The following is an 8,666-nucleotide window of genomic DNA, read 5'->3' on the forward strand; positions in this document are numbered from 1 at the left end:
TCTTAGTTGCACGTGGCTAAATCAAAGGGTTTAACTTTGATTCTTGTGAATCTAGAGTTGAACCTAATGCGGCTCATAAAACTTGAGCAAGAGATGGTCTTGATGAAGTGTTTTTCTTCCATTTTCAAGCCATAATCTTTGCCTCAAGCATTCGGCAATGACTCCCAAGGAGCCGAATGGAGTTTTGTTGTTTGTGTGAAAGTTTGTTTGTTTTCAAGAAGAAAGAGACTTTGCATGTGACTTTCAAAAGAACTTATGATCTTATAATATTTATCTTACCAAGTTTCCATCCTTGCATGCCATGATTTTTACGTTAAAAAGTTGAAGTTATACTTGCATGTTGTAGAATGAGTAGTATATCGGATAAATGTGCTATGTGATCTAAATTTGAGTTTTTGTACAATACATGTCACGGTTCTTGCTCTAAAATTCTAGTATGCTATGTGCCTTGATAAGTCATGATAAAATTTTGTAGCCATCAAGTTTATACCATGTGTTTTTGGTTCGAATATTTGCTTAAAATTTTATATGTAGAATCTGCTCTGCTATGCTCTCTGTTTTTGCCTCGGTAAATGGCTTTTATTCTAGGTTTATGCTCGAATTTTTTCATAGAATGATATTTAATAGGGTTGTGTACAATGTAAGATAGATTTTTGGGATTGCATGTTCGTTTTGGTGTTGATATGGGAGTTAAGGTGGAAGGAGATACACTAGGCACTTTGTAGCAGAATTTTTCACCATAAGTATAGGCTGTTTCAGATGAGTTTTGTTAAGGCCTTGCTATTCCTGAGTTTACTGGAGTTAGGACTTGAGTTGTACTTGAGTCCACTGGCTTTGATTCTTCGAAAAACTTGCAATTAGGTAGGTGCACACACACATTTCGGTGAGTAACTCAGAACAGTGCACAATTACTTAAGCTTGAACTTTGGTCGACTTTAACCATGCCATTTACTAGGCCTTTACGGGGCCTTGGCTTAAATAAGTGTAATACATCCTTAGGAAGCTTAAAAAACCATTAGAATGAAAAATTGAGTGAGAAAGGTGAGTTTTATGTGAGTTTTAGGTGAGTAAAAACAGAGCAGAGTGTTTGCGAGGGAGGGTGGATAGTGTCGACTTTGGGCAAAGACCTAGAGAGGCCCAGGTGAGGCCATGGTGTGAAACCAAGTTTGAGAGATAGGTTTAGGTCTTAGGAATCCATGTGAATTGGTTTTGTTAGAGTTCCCCATGTAGAAGTTGAGATTTCGGCCAAGGAGCACAGGACGTGCAAACTGGTGCTAGCAGGAACCTTAGTGTGAGTATTGATTTTTGTAAGCCTATAAGAGTGATGCCTTTGAGTTTAACAAAATTTAGGAATTAGTTTAGAGTCTTAAAAACCTGTAGGAAGTGAATTGGAGTGAAGGCCCAAGGTGGAGACACCCCATTTCCACCAAGAAACCCGAGAGCACCTTTCAAGTGGCATTAGGAAGCTTTAGTGGTATTCCTTGTATTTGGGACTTAGAGGTGAAGAGTCCGAGTGTTTCACATCATCTTTAGGGTTAAGTTAAGGTCAATAATAGTTCTTATGTGTTACTTGCTTATGTGTTTATGCATTTAGGTGATATTATAGAATAAATAACTAGTAGTATATGTTATGCCGTTATATGATTATGTGACTATGTGGATTACTTGAATTGCATGCAATTAAGCTATGTGTATTCTTATAATTATAAGTTCTTGTGTAATAATAGTTATGATAAAGGTAATAGTGAGTCTATGAGCTTATAGGTGTATGAGTTGTAAAGGGTGAATAGTAATGAAGTTAATATAATGTGTAGATTCCGAAGCGAAGGGGAAGACTCGTGCCGTCAAGATCAAATAATCTTACAGTACAAGAAAAAGTTGAATAGACATCATACATTTGATATCGGTTGATGTTGCCACTGATGTTAAAATAAGCAATAACATCATCCCGTGTTTTACTGATGTCTATGTTATTTGTAGAAATCGGTTATCTAATAACTGATGTCTAAAATTACCAAAAAAAATCAGGGAGCGCTACTTCAATTTTTCCCCCTTAGCGAAATATTTTCAGATTACCCCTCATTTGCCAATTCTTCCCCCCTTTTCATAAACTAAATTAAAATTAACTTTTAGTCTCTCTGGTCTCATTCCCACCCTCACCCTCACCCTCGACTGAAACTCTCTCTCTCTCTCTCTCTCTCTCTCTCTCTCTCTCTCCCTCCCTCTCTCTCTCTCCCTCTCTCTCTCTCTCTCTCCCCCTCTCTCTCCCTCTCCCTCTCTCCGTCCCTCCACCGAAAGTCTTAAATCTTTCACTAAAGGTTCAGAAGTTCCCCCAGATGTTCAACTTGATTTAATTTTTCCGAAGTTCTACTATCACTGATCTGATTCGTTCAAGTGGAAGCTTATTTAATTTGTTCGAAGATATAAAGCTCGAATTGGTACATAAGTAAGCTATAAAACTCGAATTCTTAGTTTTATTTAGTTTTAAATTGGGGAAATTTAAATTCTAAACCCTAATTTTTTTTAATTTTGTGATTTGTTTTTTTCTGACTTTTAGTTATGTATTTGTTCAAGATTCTGTTTTGATAAATAAATTTGAGTATATTTTGATAAAGATGGTTGATTTGAGTATGTTTTGATGTGTGATTTAGTTTTGTTTCATCTATTAGTGCATTGTTCTTGTTTCTCTTGTTAAATTTTTGTTTTTTATATATTCTTACTTATTTTTTTTCTATTTTCTTTGTTTCTTGATGTTAAACCTACGATTTTTATGCATCGTTACTGTTATTTGTTAATTTTCGGTGCTGTTTGTTTGTTGATGTTAAAGTTTGTTTCTTCCTGTTAATTAACCCCCTTTTCCTTTAAATGTGTGTGTGTGTGTTTTCCTTTTTGTAATTATACGGTAAGCTAAGTTATAGTTAAATTGTTATTTTGGGTGTATAATGATATGTGACTGAGGTTTTCTCATATTAAAGTTGTGTTCATTTATACATTTTTGTTCATTTTTTGTTTTGATTGTTTCTTGATGTTAAAGTTAGGATTTTTGTACATTATTAGTTGTTAATTTTTGGTTTTGTTTGTTTCTTGATGGCGCAGTTTGGATCCGTAGCTTACGAAAAAAAGGTTGGGATTTTTATTTTGGCAATATGAAAGTTTGGAGTTTTGTCATGTTGAATGAATCTGTGTATTTTAAGGTTGATTACTTATCATTTTTCTTGAAATTCTTAATTATGTGATTCCAGATATGTCACTGGTGCATTCGATTGATAATGAGTGGTTCTTCTTCTGCCCTAAGGATCATAAGTATCAGAACGGGAAATGATCCAACAGAGCTACTATGGCTGGATACTGGAAAGCAACTGGAAAAGACAGGTTTATAAAGTCAAGTAAAGGGATGAATGTTTGATTGTATATTTGTTGAGGCATTATTGTAGAGGTGGCATTTTTAAGGGGTTTGGGAGGTTGGTGATGATGTGAATGGTTGTTGTCGGTGTTTTGTGGCAGCATATGGTCCGTTTGCGTATTATGAGCAGGTAATTGATATGTGGCTTGTACTTAACTAATTTTCGCTTATGTGTTCTTAGTTTAATATCAATCATTTACATTGTTTTTTTAGTGAACAATAATTATCTGGATGTTACTTGATATGTTGGTGACTTGAACTTTGGTGGTAGATGTTATTGGTTGGATATAATATGTATTCACTGCTCTTTGTAAATAGAATCTGATCTCGTTTGAGAGTTATGTGGCTAGCCCTGTTATTCTGTTGAATTAGTAGTTCATAGTGACAAAGCCTCTTATCCAACTAATGTGTTGTTTGGATGATGGAATTAGAACATGGTTAACGACAATACTCTTTTTGAGACATTCCCTATCTTCCTTGTAATCTTATATCTTAAAATTGTTAGAGAACTTGGTGTTTCTAGAGTACATCTGTAGAATATTTTTGTTTTATAGGTCACAAGTTGATTCAGATTGAAGAACATACCTCTTCTGAAATCATGAGCTTAAGTTAATCTTTTACATTTATCAAAAAATTTCAATCCCATAAGATTAAAAACATTTGGTAGTTGCATATGCATGCCAACACACTCAGTAGCTCATTTCTTCATCCTTTGGACTTGTAGATAACATTACCTTTTTGTCAATTGCTCAACTTGATATCATTATCCACAAGTATTAGCTTAGTTCCAGTCAAGAGGAAATTCTGTAATAACAAGCAACAATATATGAAGAGGTCCAGATAGTAATCTCTCTGACTTGATAAAATAGTCCTCCATAACTTACATAATATCAATATAACTTATGCCTATTAAAACTGCCTCTGGAAGATTCTTTTAATGTAGTCTTTACAAAGGTTAATATGCAAGATTACCAGTTAACATTGTTTCTGGTTGCTGCTTAAAGTATGGGTGAATTGAACTGGTGAAATTGGCCTAGCGGTGCCTAGAATCTTATAGGTGCTTGGGCAAGATGAAAGTAATAAAAAAACGCAGGGTGACGAAGATTTATCAGTAAAAATACAGGTTCAGATTCCACTAATCCTTCATATTTCACTTCTGTACTTTTCACCTCTTGACATGGTTGAACCTAATTTTTTTTTCTTTTTGCTTCACAAGCTTGCAGTACTTTCATCATGGCTTCCTGCAGCTACGAGCGATTCTTTGTTTAATTCAAGCCCGTTTCGATACTTTAGGTTATGGCTTCTCGAATATTGTGCTACTGATGAAACTCTAAGTGGCATACATCCTGGACAGGTTTACATTTGATTCCTCTTTTTAACAGTTTAACTTGTTCAATTGTTTGCACACTGTTTCGGAGCACTAGCGCTTTTAAATTCTTCAACTTCACATCATTTTCTTTGCGTAGTTTCTTTTTAATTTTTTTTGTTATTGCAGATGCAATGCTCACTCAATTCAACAGTTAAACCATAAGATGCTATTTTGCAATCTATTAGTGCAAATGCTTTGTTTTAAATTAGAGCAACCAAAATTGTTCCAGTGTTGATTGAAATATTTTAGGTGTGAAGCTGCAGGACTAGAAGATGGATTGTGTAAAGAGTAATGATCACTCCTGAAGAAGTTATAAAATGAAGTCTTGATCCTCTTACTGAAGCTGCTAGCAGGGATGGCCTAGCTAAGACACTATATTCTCGATATTTATGTTAGCAAGCATGGCTTAGAAAGCATATAACAATAGTTTGGTTTTGAACGATTCTGTAATAAAACTAGATACTTGATATTTATGTTATTGAATATAAGTGTTTAGTTAGTTCATCATTTAAATAGAAAAAAAAATAATTGTACATCACTTTTAATATATAAATACTGATGTCTCAAAGGCAATTGTACATCACTTTTAGCAAAGAAAAACTAATGTCAAAAAAGTTGATATACATCGCTTTTTCCTAAAAAAATCAATGTCAAAGACTGACATGTTCAAGTCTAAACAGAACATAGAGATCACTTTGTTTGTGATAAAACTAATGTCTAAGTGCCAACATAGACATCACCTTTTACTAAATAAATCGATGTTTAATATCTGATTTTACATCACCTAAATGAAAATATTCGATGTCTATGTGGAAAAAAACATAGCTCATTATATGTTTAATTTGTTGTAATAGGTGTAATTAATTTATTAAATTATTTATTTCTAACGTTTTTTGTAAAAAAAATATGCATGAACATCAGTTTTTTTTCCAGAAATGATGTCTAAGCAAGTAAAGACATCGGGTTATGGCCGATGTCTAGAATAGACATCACTGACATCAACATCGGTTGCCAAACAGCATAGACATTGGCCAAAAACCGATGTCTATGGACATTTTTCTTGTAGTGTTAGAACTATTAGAAGGCAAGTTACTACTTTCTTATGCTTATAATTGTTGGCAAGTTACTACCTCCTTATACTTATAATTGTTGCAAGTCTATATACTTCCTTCGTGAATGCTTAATTGTAATAATCACCATGTCATTAATTAATTCGAATACTTCCATTAATAACTCATGATCTTGTTAGTACCTTACCCTCAAAATAATCTCTATCCAATAGACCGTAAATACTAAACTCTCTACCAAATTCCCTAAAGCGAACCTCATTAGTGAACTTGAATTCTCTTGTCACAATTCCATTAAAATGATACCAAATCTTTCCTGACATCCATGTTATTAATCATTAAAAATAAAATGTTTTCTTATCTTAGTGGATTGGACTAGACACAAGTCCTTTTCACACTTATTGATAGGCTCACATATAGCCTAGGGATCCCATTATATTTGAGAACCCAGCGCGGTTCGGGATTACTTCGCGGCTGATCCGTAGCGTCCTAAGATAATATTTAATGATTGGATATTTATAACTTGATTTCTTGATGCCATGATACCATATGCCATATTTCGGTCGTTATAATTCTACCATGCCTTTATATTATAACATATTGTCGGATGCCATGATATCATATGCCATGTTTCGATTGTTATGATTCTACCATGCTCTTATATTATAACTTCATGTTTCTTATTGCCATTTTCTTAAGCATCTATAACCTCTTGAATCATGAACCTGTGATTTTGAGATAATGCATTGTACAATAGAACTGTTGGTCCTTGCTGAGCGTATTAGCTCATTTTATTGTATTTAACCCTGTTCTACAGCTAGCAATCATGGTTAGTACCAAGCAGACCGCCCGTAAGTCAACCGGTAGGCAAAGTGAAGACCATTTGAGGGCGCGGGTTGAATATATATAGGCAATATCCGCCAGCATGTAATTGTGGTATTAGTCAAAAGGGCTGTTCCAAACTCTGAACGTGTAAAGATCTCGGGATTATTATTATTTTGGTCGGGTTTGTAATTGTATTATTATCATCTTTTAGACTTATAAATTTGTAATATATTTATGATTCGCATTTATTTAGTGTGTGTGTTTGTTATTGGTTTGGGGTGTGACAGGTTTTTGTATCAGAGCCTAGGTTTAGAGTCCCTGAACAACCCAATTAGGACTATAGGAAGTACGATTATATAATATAATATCGAGAGTACTAATGCATGATATTTGAGTGAATCGTATCTAACCGTTGTATATATATATATATTACTTGGCAGCAACGTGCGCACTCATCATCTTCGATTTCGTCGAGCGACACAATTGTTTTCTCTGTCTATGCTGACTTAAGGATGCATCATGATTTCTCCAAGGGAAGTATGTTAGGCTCATGGGTCTTCTTGAAGAGCTTTATGCAATTAAGCAAGAGATGGGTAGCGGACCTAAGGCGAGAACCATTTCGAGGCTCGAATTACTGATCCAGGTGGCCACATCAAGATTGGAAGAGATGCCCGTGCATCCCAACCAGACCAGTCAGATTACTGTGCAGACGATAGTGGATGAGCTTGGGAGCGTTGTGAACTACCCCTGATATCGCAAGGACTCGTGAGGAGGAGTCTGAGGAGGAACCTGAGGAGGAGTCCGATGAGGAGGCTTAGGATGAGTTCTATGGGACTTGACCTTTAGTTGCTTGGATTAGGCTGTTCCTTTTATTTACCATGTTCTTTGTTTCCGCTTCTAGACTCTCGTACTATTTTAATTCGGATCTGTATTCGTATTTGTACCTTGTGAGTCGTACCTTTCAACTTGAACCATGTTAAATTCAGTTAGCACTTTCCTTGATTCCTATATTTGCTCTTTTAAATTCTTGCTGATAACCATGCATCACCTTTATTGTTGGATTGAAAACTGTATACCATGCTAAAATGCAAATAATACCCTAGTTTCTGCGTCACTTAAACTGTATAACCCTTATTTCTGAAAATGGCACTTAGAAGAGCCCGAGGAAGACCTACAAATACCCAAGAAAATGAAGGAGAAAACCAAAACCCCGATATAGCATAACTTATGGAATTGGTGCGCCAACAAACTGCTACTATAGCCCAAGAGCGACAACTTCTTCAACAAATGCAACCACCTCAACCACCCCCAGCGAACGTCACTACTTTCAAAACATTCCAATCTGTAAAACCCCAAGAATTTAGAGGAACTCGAGACCCGGTAAAAGCTCATACTTGGCTCAAGGAGATGGAAAAGGATTTTGCCTTAACAAATGTTGGAGATAATCAGAAGGTGGAGTATGCAACTTATTTCCTTAAAGGCGAATCAAACTACTGGTGGGAGACCGCAAAAGCTTTAGAAGCTTCTGAAGTTATTACTTGGGATAGGTTTAAGAGAATGTTCTTGGATAAGTATTTTCCTCGCTATATACAAACACAAATGGAGATGAAATTCTTTGAGTTGAAGCAAGATAATATGATAGTTTGAGAATATGAGAAGAAGTTTACAGAACTTTCTAGGTTTATGGGAGAGTATGTTAATTCTGAAGAGAAAAGGGCAAAAAAGTTCCAACAGGGATTGAAGCCTTGGATAATGAGTCGTTTGGCAGCTTTTGAGTTGACTACTTATGCTGAAGTGGTTCAGAAAGCGATGGTAATCGAAGGTGAGAGTGAGCAGAATCAAAAGGAGAAAGGCAACAAGAAAAGAAGATTTGAAACGGAAGAAGAAGGCTCAAGTTACAAGGGCCAGAATCAGAGAACTAATCAAAGGTTTAAACCTCATAGTGGACCCGGGAACTTCAAGAAGAGAGAATTTGGGAATAAATCACAAGAAATAAGATATC

This window comes from Apium graveolens, chromosome 8, assembly GCF_009905375.1.
Source record: "Apium graveolens cultivar Ventura chromosome 8, ASM990537v1, whole genome shotgun sequence".
NCBI lineage: Eukaryota > Viridiplantae > Streptophyta > Magnoliopsida > Apiales > Apiaceae > Apium > Apium graveolens.